The 18,942-nt window shown below is 38.2% G+C and overlaps 1 long non-coding RNA gene across 3 annotated transcripts; it reads left to right on the forward strand.

Moving 5' to 3' along the window:
• Window positions 1-2,087: 2,087 nt before the first annotated feature.
• Window positions 2,088-17,003, forward strand: LOC148124312 (uncharacterized). 3 transcript variants are annotated; one of them, XR_015739895.1, is made up of 7 exons: window positions 2,088-2,697; window positions 3,277-3,361; window positions 7,578-7,643; window positions 10,555-10,718; window positions 11,023-11,201; window positions 12,984-13,107; window positions 16,438-17,003. It is a non-coding gene; the product is annotated as an uncharacterized LOC148124312 (long non-coding RNA). The 3 variants fall into 3 exon arrangements; XR_015739896.1 differs by having other exon boundaries at window positions 7,557-7,643; window positions 10,555-11,201; XR_015739894.1 differs by having other exon boundaries at window positions 10,555-11,201.
• The last annotated feature ends 1,939 nt before the right edge of the window (window positions 17,004-18,942 follow it).

The raw sequence follows: 18,942 nt of genomic DNA on the forward strand, positions 1-18,942 counted from the left end.
TGACCTTCCTCTAAAGAACCATGTGAGCAGCAAATATGGTTGTCTCCTGCCAACTTTTTTTCTCAACAGCCCTGCCAGGGAGTCAGATTGACCCATACAAATTTCAATTTAGCATGCCACTCAATGCTCCTTTGATGCTCTGAATGATCAAATGAATTTGAAGTACTATCTGTCTGTCTGCTTGTTCCCCTCTCTAATGTCTGTCTGTCTACCTGACTGTTTATAATTCGGGGATGTCAAACTGGTGGCCCGTGCACGTGTAATGCACAGGCCATGCCCACCCCATCTCTCTCTCTCTCTCTCTCTCTCTCTCTCTCACACACACACACACACAATCATCATTTCTACCTCTCTCTCTCTATCTATCTCTATCTGTCTCTATCTCTATCTATCTCTCATCTATCTAATCTATCTAATCTATCTCTGTCAATCACCTATCTTCATCATTACTGAAAGTATTTGCATCAAGACACATTTCTTGTGTGTCCAATCGCACTTGGCCAATAAAGAATTCTATTCTATTCTTACCCTCTTCCCCATCTCATTTATGTCTGTCTGTCTGTCTATCTATCTATCTATCTATCTATCTATCTATCTATCTATCTATCTATCTATCTATCACCTACCTATCTATCTACCTACCTATCATCCATCCCTCCATCCCTCCATCTATCTACCAGTATCTATCTATCTATCTATCTATCTATCTATCTATCTATCTATCTATCTATCTATCTATCTATCATCTACCTATCTATCTACCTACCTATCATCCATCCCTCCATCCCTCCATCTATCTACCTACCAGTATCTATCTATCTATCTATCTATCTATCTATCTATCTATCTATCTATCTACCTACCTATCTATCCCCCTTCTCTCTCCTATTATTTTCTATCTAATAGCTAACTCACAAAAGATAAGCCAATGGCAACTATAGGTTTTAGGAGGCTATGAGAAAGTTAAGCAGAATTTTTAAAATTCTACACAAAACATGAAGTTGTGCAATCAAAGGTTAATTGTGTGTATTTGTGTATTCCTGACTTTACAATTGTCTTTTCTGTAGCCCTGTGCAGAAGTCTAATATGTATCCAATGACTGTCAATCCCTTGCCTACCACTGTGATATATTCCTTCACAAAAACCCTTATATAATGCAGTAGTTCTGGGACAACAAAACTTCTCCAAGGGGAATAAAATGGTTCCTAAAGATTGAAAATATCTGAAAATATTGAAAATATTTTGGTTCCCTGAAAGTGTGTGAGTAGAAGAACCTGCTAGTAAAATTTTGTAAAGATAGACTGCGCTTCTCAGAAAAGAATCAGTGTTCCTCAAATCAATGTTCAATACTCCAATATTTTCACCTAAACTTTTTATGGGATTTCCAAATTCAAAGACAGTGACATTTTAAACCCCAAATACTGGACATTGGAATAATTGAAAAAAATAAAAAATAAAAAGAGAGGAAATGTTTCTTACCAGATAAGGCAGTACCAAACAACAGTAGAACAACTCAAGTTGAACTGGCAAAAAAAAAAAAAAAGACAAAATATTGGAACTCAACAAACAAAACGCAGAGATTATGGAATAAACTGTCAAAGTCTCTCCCATATTTACTGGAATATTAAAGGGTTGTTATAATGGAACAGCCAAAACAGCTGTCAAAATTACAATAATTTGATCACGCACTATTTACAAAATCAGCCTTCCTTGAAAGCACATTTATATTTTGATAGTTTTTAGGTTTTGGAAAAAGAAAAGCTTGAATTGAATGTACTTTACCACCATCTGTTAACTGTTCTTCAGAATAGATATAACAACAATAATAATATGTCGTATTAAGAAGGTTAGCAATCTTCTGCAGCTAAATTCCAGGGAATATTCTGGATGTAGGGACTCCTGCTTGAGCAGGGGGTAAGGCTAGAAGATATCCAAGGTTCTTTCCAACTCTGTTATTCTATTAATCTGAATGTAAGTGCAAAATGTAGCTATATTTTGAGTGTTCTTTCAACTCTCTGTGGCTTTGCAACTTAGGGTATATTTAGAAGGGATAAATGAAGTCAGTCAGTGCCTATTTTAATTCCTCTTTCAGTTTCCCCTTTGTCATCCAGACAATCAACCTCAAAAGTGAAGTTCAGTTGCTCGAAGGATGGATCACATTGCAGATCTGTGGCTGACAAACAACAATCAAGCTGCTGCACTTGCACACACTCAAGACTGAAAGAGATAGTTGGCTGGCCTGGGCAATAGTGAAAAGAATTACTCTACCCATACAAGCTACCCTACTGCAAATCTTGATCATCTGACCAATTCTTCAATGCAGCAGCCACCGCTGTGGACATTCCAGCTGGTCCATCATAATGCACATCTCATCAAAACCTAACAGATAATAGTGTTCCAGTATCTCAGGGACTGCTACAAAGAAGAAGAAGTCAACTTATTCTCCAAAGCACCTGAAGGCAGGAGGAGAAGCAATGGATGGAAACTAATCAAGGAGAGAAGCAACTTGGAACTAAGGAGAAATTAGGACAACTTGCCTCCAGAAGTTGTGAATGCTCCAACTCTGGAAGTTTTAAAGAAGAGCCATTTGTCTGAAATGGTATAGCATTTCCTTCCTAAGCAAAGGTTGGACTAGAAGACCTCCTAGGTCCCTTCCAACTTTGTTATTCAGATGAAGAAGATTGGATGTGGATCCAGGTCAGTCCATTTTGGCTCCAATAATTGGAGCTATTGTTTCCCGACCTACTTTAAGCCCTTTTGGTTTCAGGAGATCTCATACCAATGTGGCTTTTGGAGGAAAGACCTGTTAACTGCGATATTAACTATGAATCAGGAATCCATGGAGTTTTTCCCAAAGGATCTGCCACTGTGGTTGCTATATGCCCTGTGATACATTCTTTGACAAAATCTACAGCATTCAAAATTACCTTTCCATAAAAAATGTGGAAAGGCAGCTCCTTGGGCTTTGAGACGTAGTAGCAAATATATAAATGTTTTCTCATTTTTCAGATGGGATTGTCCAAAAGAAAATGAAATAAAGATTTCCTCCAAAGGAACACTTGTACTCTCCATTAGTAACAGAACAATGTTCTTTAGAACATTTGTGCTGAATCTGACTGTGCTTCCAATGAATTTTCTCCTTAATTCTCACCAAAAAAAAAATGCTGTTTTTCCCCCCTCTTTTCTTACTGGTTGAATAAGCATGTGTGACAGAAATTTTAAAGTAGCAATAGGAGATACACATTAGTAGTTTTGCAACCATTATTTTCTCTTCAGAAAACTGAAACCTCTTTCCATCTGAGTTCAACAATTGATGTCTTTATGGATGTATAGGTGGACAACAGGAACTTTGGTGACTGAGGTAGGTATACATTTAATAAATAATTAAAATTTCCTGAGAAACAACATAGATTTGTTACTTCTGGATTTTTTTAAAAAAATCTTTAGCCTACAACTTTAGTATTTCCTGCCTTTTAATGTTTACTGTATCTGTTTTTATTTAAACTAGATAAAGTTGACCAGGTGCTACATCTATTGAGGCAGTATTTAACTCAGCCTTACTAATTCAATATATTTCCTTCCAAGGTCTGTATTTGGTTTAGTTTACTTTATAGTCGTTGCACTTCATACAATGAAATTAAATGACGTCTTCAATGCACATCATACATAAAAAATACAAAAAAAGTAAAATAAAAACACACATCATATTCTATACAATTGAATTGAAAACCCCTGATATTGCATTAATATTGCACTATACAGTAGAATTCAATGCAGTTACTATTCTGGGATAGAAGCTGTTTTTCAGCCTATTTGTCCTTGTTTTTTATTGTCCTATACCGTCTTCCAGATGGTAATAGTTCAAAAATAGGGTTCCCAGGATGAGATGGCTCTTTAAAGATGTTTTGAGCTTTCTTAAGGCAGTGCGAGCTATAAAAGGAGGGGAGAGGGTATTTAGGACTGAAATCCAGGAACTGCTCTGTATTTAGCAAGCCTGAGAAAATTTCTTGAAGACCACTTCCATGTTTTCAGAAGCAGATTTTGAATACTTTAAATGGGTTTAAAAGTGGACGTGGATGTAAATTAAATGCAGCAGGCAAACATTAATCTATTTGACATACTATTAAAAAGCAGTAAATTATGGCATTTAGAGTGTGATTCCTATTAATTTTGGCAATTTAGGTTGTGTGTTAATTGTATTATAGAAACCATCGGGGTGGCTTGATGTAATGGTATGTTAGAAGACAGAAGAAAAATCTGTAAATTAGACAACAATCATGCAAGAGATATCTGTCCAAAGCACCTGAAGGCAGGAAAAGAATCAATGGATGGAAATCAGTCAAGGAGGGGACCACGTTAGAAATAAGGAGAAATTTCCTGGCAGTTAGAACAATTCATCAGTGGAACAACTTGCCTCCAGAATTTGTGGGTGCTCCAACAGTGGAGGTTTTGAAGAGATTGGACAACATTCGTTTGGGATGGTAAAGTGGTTCCTGCTTGAGCTAACTTGGACTAGAAGATCTCCAAGGTCCCTTCCAACTTTTTATTCTGTTATTAAGTACTACAGTGGGAAAGGGGGTGTGAGAATCATCTTAGAAAGGGACCCTCCCCTGTTTTGTGTTAAGTATAAATAAAGGAGGACAGAAGTTGTAAATGCACCCCCTACAGACCTCTTAGGAAGCGGGTGACATCAATAGTAGACAATCTAAGGTTAAAGTTTTGGGGGTTTGGGGAAGAAACCACAGAGTCAGGTAGAGTATTCCAGACATTGACCACTCTGTTGCTGAAGTTGTATTTCCTGCAATCAAGTTTGGTGCGGTTAACCTTGAGTTTGTATCTATTGTGTGCTCTTGTATTGTTATGATTAAAGCTGAAGTATTCATTTGCAGGTAGGAAATTGCAATGTATGATTTTATATACTATATTTAGATCTAACCGGAGGTGGCGTAGTTCTAAGTTTTCTAGGTCTAGAGTTTCAAGTCTGGTGGCATAAGGTATTCTGCAATGAGTAGAGGAGTGGAGAACTCTTCCTGTGAAATATTTCTGGACTTTTTCAATTGTGTTAATATCAGACCTTACAATGAATTGGTAGTACTCATAGTTTCTGCTTTTTATCTGAATCAGAATCAAAATCGAGTTGGAAGGGACCGTGGAGGCCTTCTAGTCCAACCCCCTGCTCAAGCAGGAGATCTTACACCATTTCAGACAAGTGATCGTCCAGTCTCCTTCAAAACCTCCACTGATGGAATGCCCTCAATTTCTGCTGGCAAGCTGTTCCATTGGTTAATTGTCCTCGCTATTAGGAAGGCTCTCCTTAATAATTAAGATCAAGGGGGGTACTAATACCACTCTATAAAGCCTTGGTAAGAGCACATCTAGAGTACTGCATCCATTTTTGTTCATCACATTATAAAAAAGATGTTGAGACTCTAGAAAAAGTGCAGAGAAGAGCAACCAGGATGATTAGAGGACTGGAGACTAAAGCATATAATGAATGGTTGCAGAAACTGGGCTTGGTCAGTCTAGTAAAGAGAAGGACCAGGGGAAACATGATAGAGGTTTCCAATATTTGAGAAGCTGCCACAGAGAGGAAGAGGACAAGCTATTTTCTAAAGCGCCTGTAGGCCAGACAAGGAATAATGGATGGAAACTGAACAAGGAGAGATTTAACCTGGAAATAAGGAGAAAACTTTCTGACAGTGAGAACCATCAACCAATGGAACAGCTTGCCCTCGGAAATTGTGGGAGCGCCATCACTTGAGACTTTCAAGGAGAGATTGAACTGCTATTTGTCAGAAATGGTGTAGGGTCTCCCACTTGGGCGGGGGGGTTGGACTAGATGACCTACAAAGTCCCTTCCAACTCTGATTATCTGTTATCTTTCAAGGTTGAGTTGGTTCAGCAACTTGTTGCAGGAGGCCAGGGGGTTTTCCAGTTTGGTGTTTCATTGTGGCACAAATTGAGCAACTTTTTACATAGTCCTCGACATCAGATTTCATTTTTGGCCACCAGAATTGTCTTCTCAGTAAATGTAGGGTTTTTAGGAATCTGAAGTGGCCTCCCAGCCAGGAGTCTTGGCTATGCTTTAGTACCAGTAGTCTTAGGGTTGTAGGTACATAAAGCTTAGCCCCTTTCCAAGCTAGAACATCATTCATTGTCAACTCAGTTTGATGATTCAGGAACCAAGGATCGGTCAATAGGGCCATTTTCAATTCTGTAGTCAGCTTATCTTCCAGGTGTTTGGGGTTGCAGTTGGCTTGGGCTTGAGTGGTCACTCGGCCTGCCGATTGAGCTTCTGAAATTAAGGCTTGTACTATTTCCTCTCAGTGGCTGTCAAACTGAGGTTACAAAAGGTTGGTGAGCAATGGAAGGAGGCTAATATCTGTATTTTTTCACCCAGGTATAAAGCTAACAAAAATTTGTGATTATCAGAAACAGGATATCTCAGTGGAGATTCTCAGTCAACCAGGTCATGGTTGTACCAAAGGTGCTTTTCTTTTCTTTTTAAAAAGGCAGCTGGGCTTCCTTTGTTTTTTTCTCGAAGACCTTTCACTTTTCATCCAAAGAGCTTCTTCAGTTCTACAACCATGACCCAGATGATTGAGAATCTCCATAGATGCTGAATTACACGTAGTCCTCAATTTACAACAGTTTATTTATTGACCATTCAAAGTTACAACAGGACTGAAAAAAGTGACTTCATGACTATTTTTCATTGGCTTACGACCATTCCCTGTGATCATGTGATCAAAATTAGGCTGTTTGGTGCCACGTGATCCCCTTTTGCAACCTTTTGACAAGCAAAGTCAACAAGGAAGTCAGATTCACTTAATGATGGAGTTACTAACTGAATCAAAGCGATGATTCACTCAACGACCATGGCAAGAAAAAGTCACAACATGGGGCAAAACTTACCTAACAAATGCCTCCCTTAGCAACATAAATTTTGGGCTAAATTGTGTTCTTAAATTGAGGACTACCTCTAGTAAGTCTGAAATAGATACTGCCTCAACAGATGTAGCACCTCGTCAACCTCCCAAAACAGTCCAATTGCCTTTTGAGAAAAAATAGCATCTTTGGCACAATCAAAAAAGGACATTCATTGTTCTTTCAAACTTCAAAACTGAAAGAATTTTGCTTCATGTGAAGGCTTCAGCCCTGTGGATTAGACACAGTGAAAGCAACAAACTTGGTCATTTGATTCCTTAGATTTCTAATGGTTTTTGTATAGGGCAGTTTCACTGTGAAGACCCAGTTGCACAGTAAATAATGCCTTGACAAAAACCCTTCCTCTTTAAATACTGTAGTAATGTTGGGGTGAACATCCTGAATAGAATAGAGTAACAGAGTTGGAAGGGACCTTGAAGGTCTTCTAGTCCAACCCCCTGCACTCTTCTTGGTGTTATGCCAGGAGCAGTAGCAAGTAATAACCCCAAACCTTGCATATTTTTTTTGCAAGCTTCCTTGGGAGCTGGGATGTGGGATACCAATCACCATTTTCGTTCCAATATTTTCAAAAGATAATCAAAAAATGCAATGGTATTTATGTTCAACAGCCCCTTCACCTTTTCCTGCAGGCCTTCACTATACTGTAGAACTCCATAAAAGTCTTAGAAAATTTGCCAGATTCAGAAGAGAACAAGGTAGGAAATCACCTTGGTTTATCTTGTATCTTCAGAAAGAGCATGCTTAATATCTCCTTTTTCTTCCTTAATACTTATATGTTCTTTTTCTTTCTTGATCATCCCAAAGGTGTTTTTTTTTCCCCCAAAAGGCAACTGGGCTTTGTTTTTCCTTGAAGACATTTTGCTTCCTCTCCGAAAAAGCTTCTTCAGTTCTCACAGCCAGAACTGAAGAAGCTTCTTGGATGAGAAGTGAAATGTCTTCAAGGAAAAACGAAGAAAGTCCAACTGCCTTTTGAAAAAAATAAAAAACACTTTTGGGACAACCATGACTTGGATGACTGACAGTGTCCACAGACCTCTTTGATCTTCACAACATGAGAGATGAAAAAAGCTTTAGATTTAATCCTTTAGGTCAGCTGGTAGAAAATGAATGGGGAGATTTTGAAAAGGAAATCTTGATTTCAATCCCCACTTAGAAAGTGGTTGCATGGTTGTAAATACAGTGGCATGATCATTCCTTGATATCAAGGAAGAAATTTGGCTTGCTGCAGATTACATTCTGAAAAAAAGACTTATTTTTGAAGATAATGGTGCCTAGTACCTCTGCAGTATCTAGCCCTTGCTGTCTAGTGTTTCAGTTACTGGACAACTGACTTGACAGTTTCTTTTGTGTGCGAAGGACCTCCATAGTCTAGCCCTAAATTCCAGCTTTAATGTCACTGTGTTTGTTTGTTTTACAATGTTGGTTGATTTTACAATGTTGGTTGAGGAAGTCGTTGGATGAAGAAACCAGCAACCAGAATGGACATCACCTGGGTTTAAGATGAAAGCTTCCTTGCTTCCTTGCTTCCTTGCTTCCTTCCTTCCTTCCTTCCTTCCTTCCTTCCTTCCTTCCTTCCTTCCTTCCTTCCTTCCTTCCTTCCTTCCTTCCTTCTTTATTTTCTCTCTTCCCCTCTCCTCCTCCCATTTTCTCACTCTCCCATTCTCTCACCCTCTCTCTCTTCCTCCCACATCCTCTCCTCCCACCCCTCCACTCCCTCTCCCTCCCTCCCTCCCACCCTACGCCATCTCCCCCTCCCATCCTTTCATTTTCTCTCTCCCTCTCTCCCTCCCCCTCTCCTCTTCTTCCCCTCCCATTCTCTCCCCTCCCCCATTTTTCTCTCTCTCTCTTTCTTTCTCTCTCTGTCTTCCTCTCTCTTTCATTCCCCTCCTCTCTCTCCTAGTGAATTTCTAACATTTCCTTGGCACTGTTAATATATTCATGATATATAAATACAATTTAATCCGGGCTCCATCAAGAGAGAAAGAACCATGGCTTTGCACCTCTAGAACCTAAAAGTTTGTGGATTTTTTTTTAAAGCAGATAAAAATTGATTTGTATATGACAAGAAAATATGGAATACTGGCCTGCCCGAGGCCCCATTTAGACCCATATTTTTTTTAGCTGGGGGAGGGCTTAAGAAGCAAAATTAGTTTTGCAAGTGACTACATCATCTATTATTCCCTTAAAATGCTTGAAATCTCTTCACCAAATTGGTCACACCCCCTTTTAAAGTGTGACCCTCAGTATGTCACACAAAACACTTCGAACTTATAGGTATTGTTAGTTGGACAGTATTTCTTATTTTTACCACTGCATTGAAGTGTATTTTAACATCATGCTGAGAAGCTCCAAAAGAAAAATGTCAATCTTACTTTTCTATAGAGACTTTGTGCAGTGAAGGTAGAAGGGCTTCCTTTATCGAGTTAGGTTGAAAATGGTTGCTGTTTGCATTGTTATTTTTGTCTCTGATTCTAAGTGGTCTTGACTCTCGGGAATCTGGCAGCATCGCAGAGGGTAAGTTAATTGATTGATTGGTGAATTGATCAGACAGGAGCTTACTTTATGGATCATATCACTGTGCTATCCTGTCACACACTGATTTATGCCCTGACAAGAACTGACCCAGGTTTCTGTTTCTGGAATCAAGATCTGCAGTTAGGACTGGAAGATGTCACAATAGATTTGAAGGCAGTCTTTATCGCAATCAGAATAGAGCTGGGAGGGACCTTGGAGGTCTTCTAGTCCAACCCCTCCTCAAAGAAAAGATCCTATACCATTTCAGATAGCTGTCCAGTCTTTTCTTAAAAACTTCCAGCAATGAAGCGCCCACAACTTCTGAAGGCTTTGATTAATTGTCTTCACTGTACAGAGGTTTCTCCTTAATTCCAGGTTGCTTCTCTTCCTGATTAGTTTCCATCCATTGTTTCTTCTCTTGTTTTTTGGTGCTTTGGAAAATAAGTTGACCCCCTGTTCTTTGAGGCAGTCCCACAAATACTGGAATATTGCTATCATGTCACCCCAGTTCTTATTTTCTCTAGACTGGCCATACCTAATTCTTGCAACTGTTCTTCATATGTTTTTGTCATCAGGCCCTTAATCGTCTTAGTTGATCTTCTTTGCACTTTTTCAAAAGTCTCAACATCTTTTTTGTAATGTGGTGACCAAAATTAAATGCAGTATTCTAGGTGTAGAATTATAAGGATTTATAAAGCAGTCCTCAGTCTTCATGTGATTTGATTCTATGCCTCTGTTTATACAACAAAAGATTGTATTAGCTTTTTTGGCTGCTGCCATACATTGTTGGCTCATGTGATCTTCCACTAGGATGGTCAGGGAAATTGGATGGGGATTTCCAATTATTTATTGTCTTTCTTGTTCAATTTCTAAGAGGAGCCCAAAACAAAAATGCATTAAAAAATAATTACTGTTTTTTTTCAGCCACATGCACAAATACAAATGTTTTGGGACAATAACCTTAAGAGAGATTCTCAGTCATCCAGGCCATGGTTGTCCCAAAGGTGCATTTCAAAAGACAATTGGGCTTTCTTTATTTTTGCTAGAAGATGTTTCACTTTTCATCCAAGAAACTTTTTCATTTCTGCTTAGGAAGAACTGAAGAACTGGAAGAAGCTACTTGGATGAGAAGCGAAATGTCTCCAAGCCAAAACAAAATCCAGTTGTCTTTTGAAAAAGGACCTTTGGAATCACCTTGAAAATGCATGGGGGTCCTTTAACAGCTTCCTGATTCAGCTGAAGGAGTAAATGAACACGTGAGAATCCGACTGTATCCTTTTAAAACTTATTTTAATGGCTTCTTGTCCTTAGTCTGGGTTCCTTGTGAATCATACAATGGTAATGACATAGCTGATAATAATGTATATGCATTCACTGTCCCATTGTTAAGAGGAGACTACAATTCCCAGCGTTCAGGTTGATTCTGAAATGGACTCTTTCTCAAAAAGACAGGATGAATCTTAATGATTTCTTGTGTTGTGATTTATTGATAATTGTAGCTTTGTTGTAGTATATTGTTGTTTGATCTTTGTTGTACACCACCTCTGAATTGCTTTTCAGGTGACAGCATAAAATAGACAAATAAATCCATATAACTGAATAACAGAGCTGGAAAGGATCTTGGAGATCTTCTAGTCCAACCTCCTGCTCAAGAAGGAAACCCTACACCACTTCAGACAAATGGTTGTCCAATCTCTTCTTAAAAACTTCCAGTGTTGGAGTGTTTACAACTTCTAGAGGCAAGCTGTTCCACTGATTAATTGTTCTAATTGTCAGGAAATTTCTCCTTGGTTCTAGGTTGCTTCTCTCAATTAATTTCCACCCATTGCTTCTTGTCTTGCCCTCAAGTGCTTTGGAGAATAGCTTGACTCCCTCTTCTTTGGGACAGCCCCTGAGATATTTAAACACTACTAGACATACCCAAATTCAGCAACTGTTCTTTATATGCTTTGGCCTCCAGTCCCCTAGGTTCACCCTTAATCTCCAAAGCACCTGACATAAAACACTTCCAACCATCTCAACATTTATAATCATAATATTGGATTGTTAAAGTGTTTTGCATATTTTTAATGCCCATGTTTTTAAATATGTTATTTTTGGAACGGATTATTCCAAAAGACTTGCCAAAAATGCTGTGATGCTTCAGATATTGTATGAATGTTTTTTCTTTCAGCTAGTACTCTTTCTGACTCAACAAAGATTTTGTATGGATGTTAATCACCATGCTACTACCCCATCCACAGTGATACATCCTAGTACAAATTTCTTGAATTAATGCTGAATAACTCAGTAGAGTTAAAAGGGAGTAAAAAAAGAGAGAGAGAAAAAAGCAGGGCTTATACTACCTGAGACTTCTCAGGGAACAATTAAATGAAAAACTTCTGGTGACCTTCTACTGCTGCACCATAGAGAGTATCTTAACTTACTGCACCTCTGTATGGTTTGCCAATTGCACAGAGGCAGATAGGAAAGCACTCCAGAAGGTTAATGTCATTGCCCAGAGGATCATTGGCTGCCCTCTCCCCTCTTTGGAAGAGCTTTATAGCTCTGACTGCCTTAAGAAAGTTCAAAACATTCTCATAAAAAACATCTCATCCTGGGAACCCTTTTTTTTGAACTATTACTATCTGGCAGATGGTACAGGATAATAAAAACAAGGACAAATAGGCTGAAAAATAACTTCTATTCCAGGGCAGTAGCTATATTAAAATTCTTCTGTATAGTGCAATATTAATGCAGTATCAGAGGTTTTCAATTCAATTGTATAGAATGTGAAGGGTGTGTGTTTTTGTTTATTTTTTATAGTTTTCTTATGTAAGATGTACACTAAAGATGGCATTTAATTTCTTTATATGAGGTGCAATGATAATAATGTAATCTAACTAACTAGAGAGGGAAACATAATCCTGAGATTTCCAATTATTTTGAGCATAAACAAGCATTAGATTGAGATTATAGTAACTGGCTTTAGATCCTATTGATATTCAACGAAATGTAGGAATGTGTAGCATCCTGCAATTTTGTCTTTCAGTACCTAATCAATAGATACCACAATGAAAGCATATTAAAGTTATAAAGAGGAAGATGTCTTTGAGACAAGTTGGTTTAAAAGCAGAGCCAAAGATCTAAAGATTAGCTAGAAAGCAAGAAATCCAAGGATTTCCTGCTTTCTAGCTAATTTAAATCTCCTGGCACAGTAGAACAGCTGATGGTCGGAGCAAAAAGGAAAAATAGCAACCTAGCAGGCAAGTTTGCTAGGTAAGGAGTGAGTGGGTGGGGAGGGTTCCTGCAGGCCATGTCGGCGGCGCAGCCTTGTGTTCCTGTGCAGCCTGGATTAATTGCTTTGGGAGGGGGTGTTCTGGGGGTGACATTTTTCTGCGGACCACCAAAATTTTCTCACAGAGCACCAGTGGGCCGCAGCCTACTGGTTGGCAACCATTGCTCTAATAGATATAGAATATATATTTTATCTATCGATTATTACAGATAATAATAATTATGATGGTGTTTTCTACATACAGTTGCCCTTCAAATCTACCTATGATCTGTGCAATATAAAACACAACTACAAACCTAGTTTGGGATTGCCTGCATTATCAGTTTGATGTTTATTGGTTTGCACTGATGGTTCCAGACCTACTTAAGGTATTGCTGATCCTAAATCTGTATTTCACAACTTTGGGAAGAAGTATTATATAATTGAAATGGTGGAAAGTCTTTTTGTAACTCTGATTTTAGACTGAATCCCAACATCTTTTCATAAAAATTAGTTTTTTCCCAACTTTGGCAAGTTTAAGATTTTAAAATGCTGATTAGGGATTTCTGGGAGTTGTCCACACTCCTTGAAGTCATCAAGGTTGATTAACACTGTACTAAATGGTTTGGGAATTCTCTAAATATCTTTTCTTCTGCCTTCTTTTTCTGTTTCTGATATATATTCTCTTTCTTACTCTAGTTTGGAGGGACTCTCTAATGACCCATTTAGTTGTGGCAATAACTTTTCTGTAATAATGTAATTATAGGGATGTGATGGCTCAGTGGCTAATATGCTGAACTTGTCATTTAGAAAGGTCAGCAGTTCGGTGATTTGAAACCCTAGTGCCACATAATGGAGCAAGCTCCTGTTCCTTGTCCCAGCTTCTGTCAACATAGCAGTTCGAAAATGTAAAAATGCAAGGAGAGAAATAGGGACCACTTCGGTGGGAAGGTTCCATGCACCTTCACCATTTAGTCATGCTGGCCACATGACCAAGGAGATATCTTCGGACAGCGCTGGCTCTTCAGCTTTGTAACAGAGACAAGCACTGCCCCCTAGAGCCAGAAATGACTAGCATGTATGTGCAAGAGGAATCTTTACCTTTAATGATGTAATGTGCACATGTGCCCCTGTTTATGCATGTTTTATACAGTACATTCTTTCCCTTAAGATGCTTTATCATACAATTTTGGGAAAAAAGAAAGGGCCTTGGATATGCTATGGACATGGGAAGGAGTATAGTTCTTGACCTACAATCACACAATTGAGCCCAAATTTTCTGTTGTTGACTGAGACTTTTCTTGGCACAGTTATTAAGTGAATAACCGTGGTTAAGTTAGTAACCTGGTTGTTAAGTGACTCTGGTTTCCCCAGTGACTTTGCTTATATGAAAGTCACAAAAGGTGATCACATTATTCAGGACATTCATTTCATTTAATGATCCCATAATTCCTTGCAGGGTGGAGTCTGGGCAACTGAATGGAGCTAGCAGAGTGTTTACTGGCTGGATGTCCTTCCTGTCACCAATGCAGAGTTTTGTTCAGCAGATATATTTTCAGTTTGCCCAAAGAGAGAAATATCTGTGTAGGATTAAACTCACAGCCTTCTGATTGTGAGGCGAGAGCTCTACCTCTAGGCCACTGCACCACTCCACATTATGTCCCTGTTTATTCATCATTTATTTATACTTTCTTGTTACAGATTTCAAGATGCTTTATCCAATGATACAACTTTGTTAAAAAAAGAAAACTTGGACATGCTGCGGACATAGGAAAGAGTATATAAATAGATTAAATAAGCAAAGGGATAAAGCAAGTAAGAGGATGCAATTGATGAGTCTAGGACAACTCTCCACAATCAACTCTATGCAGCCAATTCTTAGTGGCCAAACTGCCATAGTCAACTCATTGCACTCAACTCCCAGTGGCCAACTGTCTGTGGCCAACTCTCCATGGCCAACTCACCATGGCCAGCTTGCCACAGCCAACTCATTGCTGTCAACAGCCTGCAGCCACCTCACTGTGGCCAACTCACCACAGCTAACTCTCCATGACCAACTCATGGTGGGACAACTCACCACAGGACAAAAGCTATACTAATATCAAAGAAATGGTGGATAAGAATCATTAAAGAAAAGATGCAAAAGGAAGGACAACATGAAATGTGAATGAGAATTTTTTTAAAAAATAAATCATATTAAATAATTAAATTGAATTGTTGAATTGTTCTATGGCAACCTGTCCCATGGTGAGTTGGCCACAGTAAGTTCTCCCATTCTGGCATTTGATAGTCCTTGGGCATAGAAGAAAGTTGGTGTTAATTGATTTTCCCTCCAACTCAATTTTCTGGCATCTGATAGAATCTTTTTGCATGGAAGAAAGTTGGTGTTCATTGATTCCCTCTCTCCACCCCCAACTCAATTTTCTGGTCAGTTTTTGCTGCAGGTTTTTTTTTTGGGGGGGGGGGACTTGTTACTTGGGTCGTCATTTCTTTGTTGTAATTACCCTCTCATTTACTATCCTTTGGAAACTAATTTGAAAACTGTTTGAGGGAAGTGGAGTAGAAATATTTAATAACGAATGAGAACTCAGTGGAGACAGAATTTTGTAGATGGCTGATTCTGTGTGGTTTCAGTATAGATGCTCCATAGCTTTCTTTCACAGTGATCTGTGCCTGACACAGAAATATACTGCACTATCTGCGATTGTCAAAGTTCTCAACTCGAGATAGAATTCATTTTTGGCAGTGTCTCTGCTGATAACAATTTGATTGTTGAAACATGAATTGTAGTAGGCTTCCCCTCCTCCATTAATGCTCTTAATGCCTCCCAGCCATTCAAGACCTTTTCCTTGACATTTTCGGCACCAGCCCCAGTACCAACCGCCGACTTCCACTCCAGAAACAGCACAGTCAAGTTTGACAGATTGTCCCAGACTCTGAGTTTTAAAAAGGGACTGGGACAGCTGCACATTGGGAAAAACACCTGGTAAAATAAAAGAAAGGTTAGACACAAATTGTTTGATTTGACTCCTGGGATAAGAAACATTTAGCAAATTCCTACAGATCTTCCTAGGTTCTAAGTAATTGGGGGAAGCAGAAATGGCTAGATCTGGTCCAGTTGCAAGTTCTTCTAACAATTTCCAATGCTCAACAATTTACAATTTTAGGATAAATCTTCTAATGGTGAGAGCAACCAACCAACAGAACAACTTTTCTTCAGAAGTTGTGGGTGCTCCATCACTGGAGGCTTTCAAAAACAGGCTGGACAATCATTTATCTGGACTCATATAGGGACTCTCACTCAATCAAGGGGTTGACCCAGAAGACCTCCAAGGTCCCTTCCAATTCTATTATTCTATGTTCTGTGTGCTACTTCCTATACCACCTCTAAGTTGTGGGACATAGTTTCCATCTTCAGAAATTGTGTGTCTAAGTAAGCCTTTTGAATCAGAATCTTCATGAATGTAACTTTGGTTCTGACTGTTATTCTATCTATATTGCTAATTGACCATCCTGGACCCCTCTCACTCAAATCAAAGGTTCAAATCAAAGTAATAAATATATAAGATAGTTGGTCTTTGCTTCCATGCCATAATTAGCTTCACTCATTCTGACCTGGAAAGATGATCAATAAAAGCAGGAATTCTGCTAAGATGTTCAACTCTGTTCTTACTGGTACATTCATCTTTCTCTCCCTTTTTTCTTTTGCTTTTTTGCAGAATTGATGGGGCGCCCATGAAGGTTGTTCCTTAAGAGGAAATGCTTCTTCTTGGTGATTTACATAAAGAACACGCTATTTAAGGGAGAAAAGAAGTCAAGAAGAATCTCCACAAAATGTGTTTTTTCTTTGAAGACTTTCTGAGCTGAAGAAAGTTCTTGGATGAGAAGAAAAATATCTTCACAGAAAAACCAGAAAGTCCACTTGCTTCCTGAAAAAAGCACCATTGGGATATACTTTACATACTTGTATTTGCTGTGCTATATTTTGTACTGCATCCATAGGAATCATTCTTGCTTAACATTGGGTATATTTCTGTTCTGAAAACATGCTGTTAATTTTATTATTATTTCATATTCTCTAAGTTTTCAATTCCTGGCCCAATAGCTTTGTTAATATTTCACTTTTCCAATGTTGTTCTAAAATTATCCTTGCTTTTTTTTTTGTTAATATGTTAATTTTGCCATGTAGCAAGAGTTTTGCTTTCATTTCTAATCTGATTTCTAAAATTGAAGCATTCTAAATAAAAAAATAATATTTCACTTTTCCAACATTACGCTAAAATTATCCTTGCCTGTATAAACATTCATCTTAGTAAATTGTGGAATTTTTTTTTTGTTAATATGTTTTGGAATTTTGCCTAATAGCAAGTGTTTTGCTTCCATTTCTAATCTGATTTCTAAAATTCAAACATTCTAAATTAAAAATAAATAAATTTAAATTTCACTTTTTCAACATTACACTAAAATTATCCTTGCCTCTGTAAATATTCATCTTAGTAAATTGTTTGTGTGTGAGAGAGAGTTCATTAATGTTTTGGAATTTTGACTAGTAAGAAGAATTTTGTTTTCATTTCTAATCTGATTTCTAAATTTCTGAATTCTAAAAAATAGAGTAGTGCTATACATTTCTTTCCAATGATTTTGAACACTTTTTTTCACATCTACTACATACAAGAAATCCTTGACTTATGATTACAATTGAGCCCAACATTTCCATTGTTAAGCAAGTCAGTTGTTAAATGAATTTTGCCCCAGGTTACACACCCTTCTTGCCTTGGTTGTTCAGTGAATCCCTGCAGTTGTTAAGTGAATAATACAGTTGTGAAGTGAATCTGGCTTCCCCAATGACTTTGCTTGTCAAAAGGCCGCAAAAGGGTATCACTTGACCTCAGGACACACTACAACTGTCATAAGTACATGCCAGTTTCTAAGCATCTGAATTTGGGTCACATGACCATGGGGATGCTGCAATGGTTGTAAGTATGAAAAATAGTCATGAGTCAGTTTTTTTAGTGCCTTTGTAACTTAAAATGGTCATTAAAATGAATGGTTGTAAATTGAGGATTATCTGTGTAGTAAAGCATTCTTTCTGCTTCAAGGCCTTTCCAACATTTATTACTGCTAAAAGATGTTTGCAATGAGAAAAGAAAGACATATATCTTATGCATAAAAAATTAATGCTGCTACTTATCAGTAGCTGGTTTCAGATTACACATGTATCTTATATATCAAAGGAATACTTACAATTTATGTATAGAAACAGTTGATGAGAACTACAGAATAGCAGGAGGGAAGGGACCTTGGAGGTCTTCTAGTCCACCCCGCTGCTCAAGCAGAAAAACCTACATACTTTGTACTGTTTTCTACCATAATAAATTTGTAATTTTGAGGCATTGGTAAGACAAGGGTAAAACGAGAATCAAGGAGTGAAAGTTTTATAAAGATTATCCAAAACTAAACATAAGGAAGAATTCCCTGACTGTAAGAACTATCAAGCTGCTTAACAGCTTGTCTCCTGGAGTTATGGATGGTCCATTCCTAGAGATTTCCAAATAAAAGTTAGATCATCCTGTATCTATGATGGTGTGAAGATTCCTATCCTGAAGCAGAAGATTCTCCAAAGCATCTAAAAGCAGGAGAAAAAGCAGTGGATGGAAACTAATCAAGGCGAAAATGAAGCTAGAATGAAGGAAAAATTCCCTGATAGACAAAACAATTAATCCCTTGATCTACTTGACTCCAGAAGTTGTGAGTGCTCTTATAGTGGAGGTTTTTAAGAAGAGATTTGTCTGAAATGATATAGTGTTTCGTATATCATGCAGGGGGTGGGGGTGGGTGGGTGGGTGGGTGGATTAGAAGATCTCCAAAATTCCTTCCAACTGTTATTCTTTCCAACTCTGTTAGAATCTGGATTCCAGTTCCATTTTGGAATCCCCATCCTTTGAAGATAAGGCAGAATTCTGTTTTACAAAGTGATCTTTAACACCAGACCTTTGCCTTCAACATGTGAAAAGCTGAAGAGGAGTATGTGGGATTGGGACAGCAGGGTTATTGGGCTTCCCAATTCCTCCACAGTTTGAGTTCCTATATATTAATCTAACACACTGGGATATTCACTAGAAAACAACTCAGATGTCTGTTAGCATGAAACAAACCTAACAACTTGGTCAATCTGATTCTGTGCCCTATGACTTAGAAAGTTCATCCATCCATCCATCCATCCA

The sequence above is a fragment of the Pseudonaja textilis genome, chromosome Z (assembly GCF_049901715.1).
Source record: "Pseudonaja textilis isolate UNSWEBS1 chromosome Z, rPseTex1.2, whole genome shotgun sequence".
Classification (NCBI taxonomy): Eukaryota; Metazoa; Chordata; class Lepidosauria; order Squamata; family Elapidae; genus Pseudonaja; species Pseudonaja textilis.